Genomic DNA, 13,289 nt, shown 5'->3' on the forward strand with positions numbered 1-13,289 from the left:
GTGCAATGGATTTGGTCATGAAACTGAAATACGGACTAATGTGCCTGTTTTGAAATAAATATAAATTTGGTTTAGTACTGATATGTTGATTCGGTCTTGTATTAAAGTGTATCACATGTCAAAATTGTGCTCATTAGTTTGAATCATTAGGGATGTGTCTGTGCTGAAAGTTTAATATTGCATGACAAATTTTCCTCTTTGATCTGAGAGAAACTGATCAGTTGGTTGGTCGTGTGAGTGTCCACATGCATGCTGTGAGGCTGTGTGTGTGTGTGTGTGTGTGTGTGTATGTTCCTTCCACTTTGTTTTATCATTTTTATCTGAAGAAATACTTGTGAAGTGAACAGGACTCAGCACTGGATATCAGGGTAAGAAATTTCCAGACGATTTCCAGTTGTCCGGAGGACAATTGAAAAGAAAAATGATTTGTCTCCTCAAATGTCTACTTGCCCTCCAAGTACTTAAGACTTAAGAGCAGTTACTGGAAGTTCAGTGACAGGTCAGCACACATAATTAATTACATAAATAATATACATATATATGTATTGTATCTCTGGAAAAGAGGATGTGATTGTAACTCATGGTAAAATGTAATGTGGAACTGGCATTGAGAACAGAAACAACTACACAAGTTTCCACAGAAAGAAGGAGAAATACAGGGAGTATTTCTATCATTTTTGTGCTGACATCTTATTTATGGAATATGCCTTGTCTCAGTGAGGCTGCAACAGGTATGGAGGGAGTAGAGGAGGGAGGTTTTGAAGTGAAACGGGGAGGACGGAGGTGTGGTAGGTCTGCACTGGAGCAGACTGTCTTATAACCCTTTCACAGACACATTTCCGCTTGTTCACCAGAAGGTTTAGTTGTCTCAGACAAGTGGGCGGGTATATATATTTCACAGTGGAACAGGTGATGCTGGCAGTAGAATGTTTTCTCTAATTCCAAACATGAACATGTCCTGACTGATCAATGTCTGGATCAATTTCTTGTCCTGGACTGAAAATGAAAGCAGCACCTGACAGAAACAGGTAAAGTGGCTTCCCTCTCCCCCATAAACCTTCCTCTCCCACAACAGACATGATCCAGCAATTTTCATACACATTCAGTGGATGAGTACAATCATTCTGTTTGCTAGGCAATTCTGTCTCTGCTTGCCTCTGATTGACTGCCTTTCTGATAGGCTACTATTCGGAGCATCCCAAGCCATTTATGTGGTTTATCTCTCTTTTCTAATCTCCGGTCTGATGTAGCTCGTGTGTGAGCAGTGTTGGAGCAAGCATAGAGCTTGGTCACATCCAATATATATATATATATATATATATATATATATATGATTTAACACTTCTTGAAAAACTACTCTGGCTGCCCATCTTGCACAGAATAGATTACAAACTAGTTACCATGTGTTTTGATGTCATAAACCATAAAGCACACACATACAGCTGTGAATTATTTTCGATCTACACTCTTAGACATTGACACTTTGCAGCTGATTCTATAGAGCTGGCAGGTTTACGAAGAAACAATCCAAAGTCGCGTTCTTCTGTTCTTGGCTCGACAGGATGGAACAAACTGCACTTCTCAGTCTGTCACATAGATTTTCCAGTAGGTTCAAAAACTATTTCAAAACACACCTTTTCCTTTCTGCCTACCATCCTCTTGCTTTTGGGGCTTCAGCTGGTCATGTGTGTACCTTTGCATGCGCATGTGTTTGTGTGCACACACTTGTTTGTGTATGATCTACTTGATGCATGTATGATTATATATATTCATTATTGCCAATTCCACAAGCTCCTTGCCTCGAATGTATGAGCGTTAATTTTCATTATTATTATTATAATTATTATTATTATTAGGTTCTTCTCTGATTGTCAACTTTGAGATGTCAGCATGAACTGCTAAGATTGGAAAAACAGATTAGGGTTACGCAATTTGAAATAATAATTGCTAGTTAGATAATTATTGTTTGTGCTCTTTTTAAAAGAAAGCAATGTACTTAGTGCAAGATCAAACAGAACCTTTTTTTCTTCTGTGCAGTGCATAGAGGCAAGTCATGCATAACATTAATGCATCTGATGGCCGTTCTTGCCCCACAAACAGTGAAACTGAATAACTGATCTACCTCTCAGCTTTCAATCCAAACAGCAATCACACCTTCTTCCAAATCCAGTACAATCCACATGACGCAAGGTGGTCCATTCAAAGACTTCTGACAAGAGCTTGCCTGGCAGAGAATTCAATACAAATGTGTCATAAAGGGTTCTGTACAGTCAGGTTTGTTTCTGAATGTTGTAAAGTCAGAAAAGCACATACGATAAGAATTATAATTGAAAAATGCAACATGGAAAATTTCTGACAACTAGTGTAGATTGTATTCTGTCAAACAAAAGAATTTAGAAGAAAACAAAACATGGTCTTTCTTTATTTTTGTCATAATATAAGTCACTGCAATGAGCAGGGAACACATTACCCGGTGTATGAACCAGAATTGGGCTGCATACTTACAACTTCTGCAGTTTTTTTAGTTGGTTTTTTTTTATCATTTTTTTTTTTTTTATCCCTTGACAGAGGTTCAAGAACAATTTCGAGTGGGATTTATTTGAATAATTTTTGGGGAAATGTCTTTGGATGTCATTAAAATACTTTGGGTTTTTTGATCATATGAAGGAAAGTCTGGAGACAATTTATGTTTGAAAATAAAAAGTATATATGAAATTTTCCTATTTGTTATATCGTACAATTATGCTATTGTGTAAGAAATATTTGTTTAGCAAACAATTACTTGGAAAAACCCTTTTTGGATGATGTTGATAATAATGATTGTGTGTGTGTGTGTGTGTGTGTGTGTGCGCGCGCGTGTGTGCATGCATTTGATGCTTGTGCATGCATTAGAAAATAGACAGGAACCAACATACAGATTTGTTGTACCCATAGTCATGACTGCAAATTCTGAGAGCATGCAGTACATGTTTTTTTTTGTTTTTGTTTTAAATTTTTTTTAAATAATAATCTTCAAAAATAGTTTGTGAGATTGCTAAAGAGATTGTCAATATATGTTGTGGAAACATGCATGTGTGCAAGCAAACTATCTCAAACGCAAGACAGACTGTGATGCATCAGTACCACTATTCCACAGAATATCCAAACATTTAACACTTCATAGAGTATCCAAATAGTATAACACTCTATTGAGTGTCCAAAGATATAACGCTCTGTCAAGTACCCGAAGATAAAACTAAGCTGAAGTTCTGTAGAGTATCCTAACAGTTTAATGCATCATTCTGTTTTCAGGGTCTTGCATAGTGGTCTTGTCTTCAGCGTCCAAAATATGTTTTCTGTGATCTTCCTCCAGCCTTCCAGATCCCACTCCTGACCGTGTACCCTATTTGTCAACCATCTCACTGTCATCCCAATAATATGTCCCTACGTCTCCACCTCTCCCTTATACACACACATGCCTTCTCTTACCAAGGGGACTGCAGTAAACGTACCTGGTCAAATGGTTTAAAAAAATCTAAATCACTGAAGACTCTCGCAAGACTTACAATTTAGCATTGGAAGACAGTGAATGTGTGTGAAATATTGTGAAATATGCTTCTGTGTATATACATAATTTGTGTGTGTGAGTGGATTTGATGCACAAAATTTTGCGCCATGTCTGAAAAGTGTATTATGTATGTGCATGAGTTTTTGTCATGTCAGTAAAATGCATTTTCTTGAATATGGCTGTTGTTTTGCTGATTTGCATGAATGTGGAACAAGAATACTCTTGTGTCTCAACACCCAAATTCAAACTGTTTGTTTCCAAGTGCATTCACAGCCATGGTTGATACACAGACCCGGAACGAGAATGCCACAGACGCACGCAACACACACAGATCTGCTTTCATTTTTCACACACACGGTGACACACTTAGATCACTTCAGTTTAGACACTTTCCCATGTGATGATCTGCTCTCATTCTGCATGTTCGAACTTTTTTTTTTTTTTTTTTTTTTGCTGCCCCATCATCTGTACCGTTTCAATGGCATTGCTCCCATGCCGCTCAATTAGATTTCCCCATACACGGCCACACCCGGGTTCGTCCGTCACAGTTCCAGCGTCGGCAGTTCGCAGGGAACCATCGATGTTAGGTCGCCAGGAGGCCACACACCAGAGGAGACCCTGCACTGCTGAGTCATTTCGGTGGTGTTCATTGGTGCCTGTTCCGATTCAACGTACTTAGGACACCACCTACTAAGCCCCCTACTAACGACAATAATGGCTTAGTCGCGGAGCCAGACTGAGTGAGCGCCCCTCCCAGAGTGGAGACCGCCACCACGTCCCTCAAACAACGGCCCCCAACGAATCTGCCGACACTGAAGACATTGACGGAACTCACCCCAGGCACAGAAGTGGAGGGGTATCCAAACTGAGGTCACCGTGAGAGCAGGGCATGAAAGGCCACAGACTTTGAGACTGTTTTGTTTACTATTGATGATGATGGAGGAGGAGGATGACGATGACGATGTTGCTATGGAGGCCCATTTTGGTTTGGGACTGCGTGACAAGGCTGTACTCTACGCTTCCTGTCATAATGATATCCCGGCGTTAACCAGGCCCGAGAGATACAGACACTTGTAGTGTTGGTCAGGTAATTAGAGCAACACACCCAAAGACGCACACTTGACTGTGTGGTCCCAGTCTCCCCATTTATGCCCACAGCACACTCAACTCTGGGTAGGAACCGGCCGCGGGTCGAAAAACCCACCTCCGCTGAGATTTGAACCCGCGTCCTCCCGGTCGTCAGTCCGCGACGCTAACCACTTCGCCACGGCGGCTGGTTCCATGTTCAAACTTAATTTCTTTGACTCTTAGTCTCCGTCTGTTACACTCTCTCACACGCAACACACCCCCTCCGTCACTGCCCCCTATATACGCCCACACTACACACACACCTACAATCACACACACCCATACCCACACCTAATTGCAGACAGTACTCATACACACCCACTCAGTCTCCAGTCCTCGCCTTCATCTTTTTTCTCTTTTTCAACACTTTTCACATCACTAAACTGCAAGCAAGAAGCACACAAACACGAGTGGGCAGTTGAATATTGGATTTTACTTTGAAGCACTGAGTGGATGTTTGAATGCCTGACATCAAATCGCTATACACATAAAGGAAAAATGGGGTGATAAAAAAAAGGTCAAGTGTAAAAAAGATAAAAGTATTTGACGTTGAAGTAATGGCTGGGGAATATGAAGTAAAACTTTGGTTAAAGTATAGAAAAAATATTCAAATATCATCAGTATACATTTCCACATAGTAAGTTCGCAGTATCACAACACTTGAGTGGTATACAAGACAGTATATCAATGTTGGTACAATGGAAATACAGTCACAGACAACAGGGTTCAGGCAGAGAATAAAACGACAATAAAACACACGCAATATGGGAAATCTGATTAGAAAGTAGTTGGGGGAGGGGGGATTTGGTACTTCATGAAATGCAGGAAAAAACAACAACAACAATTCATTATGGTATATTTACTGTCGAATGCTGATTATTCTGGTCAACATTTTAGAAACAGTGGCGTCGTCATCACTTAATTTCTCCATCAATCAACCACCTCTTCAGATAATCCACCACTTCATCACAGACTTAAAGCAATCAGATATGTTTCATTATCCTGTCAACACACACACACACACACACACACACACGGAGAAAGAGAGAGATATAGAGACAGAGAAAGAACAATTAACATGTTCACAGAATTGTTAGCAAATGAACACCAAAAGAGAAACAAACACACAAAAAGGGGGAATCTTCAACTGATATTTCACTTCATCCTTTCCTTCTTCCTCTGGCAAATAGCCCCCTTCTGTTAACTGATAAGCCATTCACACACACACACACACACAGACACACACACACACACACACACACACCAATCACCTCTACCACTAGTTCAGATCTTCATTCACTCTTCCAATTCAGAAACAGATGACATCAAGTTAATATTACGCCATCACTTTCTGTATGATCCATCAACAGAAAAACTTCACTTCAAGATTGTGTCATTTTTTTTCTGTATTTCTTTCTGAAATAGGTTTGGGGTGTATCTACTACAAATGCAGTGGTATTCAGTTGTATTCATATTTCTTCTTCTCTCTGGACTTGACTGGAACATAATGGCACGAGAGGTAAAAAAGATGAAAAGATACAAAGCAAACAGAACTCGCATCCACACTCTCACATGAGCACACACACACATTCTCTTTCTTGCGCAGGTGCATGCACATGCACAAAAACAAACACACACACTCCTGACAATCACTGTATACACATGCATGCACGCACACGCAGCAAAATGGGTAGGACACAGGAACAACAATGCCATACATATATAGATAGTTTTTTTTGTTTTGTTTTTTTGAGTAAACACGCATTGTGCAAATGGGTAAAAGTATTTTGTGCAAAAGTTAAATGCTTTTTGGAAACAATGTTAACCTTTTTTTTAAAACACATTAACAAAATAAATGTTTACTGTATCTGCTCTTTCATGTGCAAATTGTCCAAAATCATTTAACAAATCCATCAAATACATACATACATACACACAACAAATACCTATATAATCAATATAACATATCAACAATCTTGATTTTTATTTTGTTTTGAGCACAGCCCTTTTTGTCCATCAATGAAATAGGCTGATACAGTCACATCAGATGTTCATGATTCAACAAGACAGTAACATACGATACATTTCACATCACCTTGTTTGTTAACTGGAGGTCACAACATTCATGCATGAAAACAGGAGCACAACATCTGTTGACTGGGGACCGCCCTTCATGTTAACTGAGGATCACACTTAACAGAGGATCGCACCATCTGCTAGTTAGGGATCACAACTATTAAATTGGTCATCACACTATCTGTTAATCAGGGATAACAACTGTTAAATTGGTGATCACACCATCTGTTAATCAGGGATCACGACATCTGTTAACTGAGGATCACACCATCTGTCAAATCGGGGATCACACCATCTGTTTAATTGGGGATAACACCACCTGCTAACTGGGAATCTGTTAACTGGGGATCACACACCATCTGTTAATTTGAGGACCACACCATCTCAAATCAAGGATCACACCATCTGTTAAACTGGGGATCACACCATCTGTTAAATTGGGGATCACACCATCTGTAACTGGGATCACACCATCTGTTAACTGGGGATCACACCATCTGTTAACTGGGGACCAAACCATCTGTTTATTGGCGATCACGCCAATGTTAAATTGGGGATCACACAACCTTTTAAATATGGGGCCTTGCTGTCCGTCAATTTGGGATCTCGCCATCTTTAGATTGGAGATCATGCCATATATTATTTGGCAATCACACTTAATAATTGGTGATCACACTGTTAATTTAGGATCACACCACTTGTTTGGGATCTAACTGCTGGAGATTACAGGGTCTTGTTTCACTGGGATCACACTGATGGTTGAGGATCACTTTTTCAGTTTAGGATATAACACCATCCATATAATGGGATCAAGCCATCTACTGGAATGGAATCAAGTGATCAGTTAACGAACTCATCTGGTCCTTGGGATTGTTAACATCACCTTTTTTGTTGGGGTTCACATTCTCTCTCACTTGGGTATCACACTAGAACGACAACAGCGTTTCGTGCAATCGGTATGTTTGGAATGGTATGTTTTGTGCCACATCTTTCGCGAAATCTCTGTGAGCTTTAGCTATCTGGCAGGATGCACACATCAAACCTCCATCCCACCCCCTCTTTCTACCCCCCACTTCCCACTCACCCCCCAACTCTCATGCATGCGCACCCATGTGCAGAAGGACAACACTTTCACAGAACACTGACCCCCTCTTCCCCATTTTCCACCTCTTCCCCACTCACCCACACTTGCACGCACCCACATGTATATAATTATAATTATATGTAAAGTACACTGACATAAGGATCACTTTTAAATCCAGAATGGGCAGTGAAAGGGGGAAGGGGTGACAGATCAGATATATAGGATGAAGAGGGGGCAGGGCAGGGACGGGGTGTGGGGATGTTGAACAGGAGAAAGAAGGCAGGAAGGCGCGGCTACGGAAGGACACAAAACATCTGAAATGACAGAGACAAAAGGAAAACCTCAGATACATATGCATCAACATCAACCTTAAACAAACAGCAATAGTTTACCATGATTCTCTCTTCAAGGCTGATATTACGCACCTTTGCTCACGGTTGCCAAATATAATACTCTTGTTAATAATAGTATGCAGTAAGATCATACAGTATAAACTTTTACAGTGAAACACATTCATAAACGTCCACAATGAGTCTTTTAAGAGGGTGCAGAATAGGCACACAAAGTTAAATCACTGAAGGAATTAAGAAAAAAAAGCATTATTTGTAAAAGGGGAGGAGTGGGCATTGGCATTTAAAACACTGCAGGAGACACTGGCATTTATAGCAATCACTGTGGGAGACATCAGCATTCAATACAAAGTTGTACTCGCAATGTGTCCAGTCTTCTGCTGGAAACAAGCACAGAGGTTGTGGGGGTAATGTGCTGTTTCATCAGCTACTCAATTCCATGAAAGTTGTCTGAGTATCCAAGTTCAACAACTGAATTCAGACATGTCTTACGCAGGTATCCAAGACAACAAGACTGAATGTTCAGGCAAGCTGTGTGATGTATCATTTGTGCTCCACACATTAGACAGTGCTCAAGGTGTTTTTATTGTACAATTGCAAACAAAGCTTTGAATTTAAAAATTTCTAGAAGATATAAGAAAAATAAACAAACAAATTATGCAGATGGCAAAGTAATCTGCATACTGTTTGGAGGGCACGCTTCACAGACACCAACACAGACGACCAATCTGACACACCCTCAACACCCGCCCCACATATACACCATTCACAGAGTTCTCCAGAGGAAACATACCTGAGTGGTTGGCAGGGACAGAAGAAAGGGATGAGGTGGAGCAGAGATGGGGCATGTGAAGGGAAAGGGGGGGGGGGGAGACGGGGGACGGAGTCCAGAAAATGACTGAAGTGGGGGGAAAGGGTGACAAATGAGTTGGCTTGGCTCATAAACACACTTATGAGTTGATAGAACAATACAGAACTTTGCAACAACAGTAGTAACATGAAACAGCTGTGGCTACAAGCAGTCAATGTACTATGGCTACTGCTGCTGATCCTCAACATCACACCTGAATAGTTTGAACTTGGGACACAAGGTGTGTGTGATAAGGACATAACCTCTCATCACACACCCACCCCTCCCCTTACTGGCAAATGATCACATGCACGCATGCACGCACACACACACACACACACACACACACACACATGCAATGCCACAATCACCACTAGTCAACAAGTTACAACCCTTTCCAAAAACCCCACTATCACAAGTGAACACAAACATACGATCAATCCCTCTCTGTCTGTCTGTCTCTCATGACCTATACAATCACGTTTCACCCCTCTCACTCTCTCTCTCTCTTAGTCTCTCTCTGAAATGGAGAATATGAAATCTGCTCTGTTTCTCAAGAAAACTGTCATCAAAACAAAACAACATATGCCATTGGCTATGCAGTGCAGATGAGCATGGCAACCTGTCACATTCACCTTCAGTAGATGTAAAGCTTACGTGGGAAAGATGACAGTAAAGACAGAGGAGTGAAGAAAACACAACAAAGACAAACTATTTATTCACTTATTCACTTATTTTAAAGCACCTGACTCGAAACATAAATCGACAATCGACAAATCTGAAATTGAATACCATAAGCACCCTTCTTCCCACCCTCCACCATCATCGTCATGTCCCAGTACAGATTCAAAACTAAAGGTCAACACTGCCCCAAAACTTTGCAAGCGAAGAAAAAGTGTCCAGTCTTCCTCTTTCTCTCTCTGCCATTTAGCTCTGGTCCATGACCAGACCCGTATCATCGAGACATGTATCAGAGTGACCTAAAACATATCTATATACATACTCTTAAAGTATGTCTGCTGTTAACACATATGACAGCACACTTGAAAGATACAATTTCTTATTTGACTTTTGACATGTTTTCCGTAAAATACGAAAATAATATGGACAGACAGAATCCCAGACACACATGCTTTTTATTTTGTTGTTGTTGTTGTTGAGAATTGTTGATCATTCTACAAACAACCAGTTTATCTTCATTAACAGGGTTTTGAAAGGATTCACACAGTTCTATGACACTGGCTTTGTAATATAGAAGTGCTGACTTATTTGTTGAAAAGTCATTTCTTCCAAACAGCAACATTTTCACATTACTTTTAATTGGTAAACACCGACCTACTTTACCTTTCCTTTTTGTTCACGGACATCCAAATGCGACGGTCTCCACCATTCAAATTGCATTTATATTTGTATTTCTTTTTATCACAACAGATTTCTCTGTGTGAAATTCGGGCTGCTCTCCCCAGGGAGAGCGCGTGGCTACACTACAGCGCCACCCTGTTCTTTTTTTTTGTTTTGTTTTTTTAATATTTTTTTCCTGCGTGCAGTTTTGTTTGTTTTTCCTATCGAAGTGGACTTTTCTACATAATTTTGCCAGGAACAACCCTTTTGTTGCCGTGAGTTCTTTTGCGTGCGCTAGGTGCATGCTGCATACGGGACCTCGGTTTATCGTCTCATCCGAATGACTAGCGTCCAGACCACCACTCAAGGTCTAGCGGAGGGGGAGAAAATATCGGCGGCTGAGCCGTGATTCGAACCAGCGCGCTCAGATTCTCTCGCTTCCTATGCGGACGTGTTACCTCTAGGCCATCACTCCACTTAAACAAAAACCAACTTTTATAAAACTACCAGCACCAAATAGGCTATAAAACAAATTCCACAAACGTTAAAACGTACGTTCGGTCAGTAAAAGGGGACCACTAACACAACAAACAGAAGAGAACTTTCACAAAAGTGAAACGTACCTGTGGTCACTGTCAATGGTCGCACAGTATACGTTAAGCACTCGCGTTTTTAAACATTTACAATGGAAACACGCCGCAGTGGTATCTACTCGTCCACATTGAGATTGACCGGTCAGCCAGCCGGTGAATGACACAATGACTGCGGAACACAAACTCTGCTTGACAGCCTCCCTCCCATGGTTTGAACGTGTTGCATGTGTCTTAGTGTCAGTACGGGGCATGTCTTTTCTCTACGGTGCCGCATAAGTAAATGACTGCCCCACCCGTCTCCATCGTCAGTCGTAGGCCGTATTCCTCTCAATCGAATATTTGGATTCCATATATTAAAACGTTGGTTGGTGACTGTCGATCGGGCGTCTTCAACAATAATGTATGATAGTCAGTCGTGTTTGACTGTGACCATCCGAACAGCAGAGGAGGCAACTGCTGTCCCGACGATCTGGGCTAGAATTTGATCATAGTAGAGAGCGCGCGTCTTGTTCAAGTTACATCCCCCCTCTCTCGGTCAACTGAAAATCGGGTTTTGGGACAGTCGGCGTTGGGGTGGTTCCTTTAGGCCAACTAGCCCCCAAGGCTGCAACACCAAGAGCCAGTGCAATGCTGCCTCTTAGTTTGAGAGTCACAGTCCTTCAAAAAAGACTAAACTGTAAATGATTTCCCATTGCAATAGAGAAACCAACTGTAAACTTATGCCAATCTGTGACAACGATCCATTTATGGTAGATACAGTTGAGCGAGTGCAACGTAATTCTATGGAGTGACTGCGATCGAGGGCCTGTAGAGTAACAGACATGGATAATACACCTAACGTACAGCAGCCCAAACTATTGTGAAGTCCAAGGATGACTCCATAAAACAATAATTGCGTGTGTGACACTACGGGGAATAACATGAAAAGAACTTGAGTTAAAAATGGGGGAAAAATACACATAAAACCTGTGTGTGTGTGTGTGTGTGTGTGTGTGTGTGTGTGTGTGTGTGTGTGTGTGTGTGTGTGTGTGTGTGTGTGTGTGTGTGTGTGTTAATTAGTAGCGTCCTTCCGCGCACGCAAGCTTTCAATTCTCATTGGACAAGTAATAAGCCTAACGAACCTACCCTAATCATAATGGTCATCACCATTATCACCACCACCACAAACAGACACAGACACACAGACAGAAACACACACAGACACACAAACACAAGCGCGCGCACGCACACACGCAAAAACCTCTTTCAGTTTACATTACGGTCGTCAGAAAGACCTACAGGCACGTAACGGCCTGACATCAGGTAACACGCAAAATAAACAAATAAAATCAGCAAACAGTGTCCGCTCACGTTCAAAAGCAGCGTTAAGACAATTTTGGCTGGTATTGAAGGCATGTAAAGTGCCCTTTTCTCAGGGCTGGGGGAAAAAGAAAACAAAAACAATAATTAAAAAACCCCAACAACAACAACAACAAAAAACGTCGTCAACAACTGCCAGTGTCACCAAGTCAGTCATGCAGCAACTGCTATCGCTGTCGCCACGTCAACAACACAGAGTTATCAGAGTTTCACAGAGTGAAAAACACAATCATCGTCCCTTCCTCGCAAACAACATCGTCATTCGTCCACTACAACAACATCGTCATTTGTTCGCTACAACACCATCGTCATTCGTCCGCTACAACAACATCGTCATTCGTCCACGTCAACAACATCGTCTTCGTCATCGTCCTCAACAGTATCATCTGTATCCTCGTCAACAGTATCGTCCTCGTCCTCATCAACAATTAAAGTCTTCGTCCTCGTCATCATCGTTTTCGTCATCGTCAATAACATCGTCGTCACCACGTCAGCAACATAGTCTTCGTCCTTGTCCTCGTCAACAACATCGTCTCCGTTATCGCCAACAACATCGTCTTCGTCCTCGTCAACATTATCGTCTTTATCCTCGTCAACATTATCGTCTTCGTCCTCGTCAACATTATCGTCTTCGTCAACATTATCGTCCTCGTCAACATTATCGTCTTCGTCAACATTATCGTCTTCGTCAACATTATCGTCCTCGTCAACATTATCGTCTTTATCCGCGTCAACAGTGTCAACATTATCGTCTTCGTCCTCGTCAACATTATCGTCCTCGTCAACATTATCGTCCTTATCCGCGTCAACAGTGTCAACATTATCGTCTTCGTCCTCGTCAACATTATCGTCCTCGTCAACATTATCGTCCTCGTCAACATTATCGTCCTCGTCCTCGTCAACATTATCGTCCTCGTCCTCGTCAACATTATCGTCCTCGTCCTCGTCAACATTATCGTCT

Source organism: Babylonia areolata, chromosome 3 (assembly GCF_041734735.1).
Source record: "Babylonia areolata isolate BAREFJ2019XMU chromosome 3, ASM4173473v1, whole genome shotgun sequence".
NCBI classification, from domain to species: Eukaryota; Metazoa; Mollusca; class Gastropoda; order Neogastropoda; family Buccinidae; genus Babylonia; species Babylonia areolata.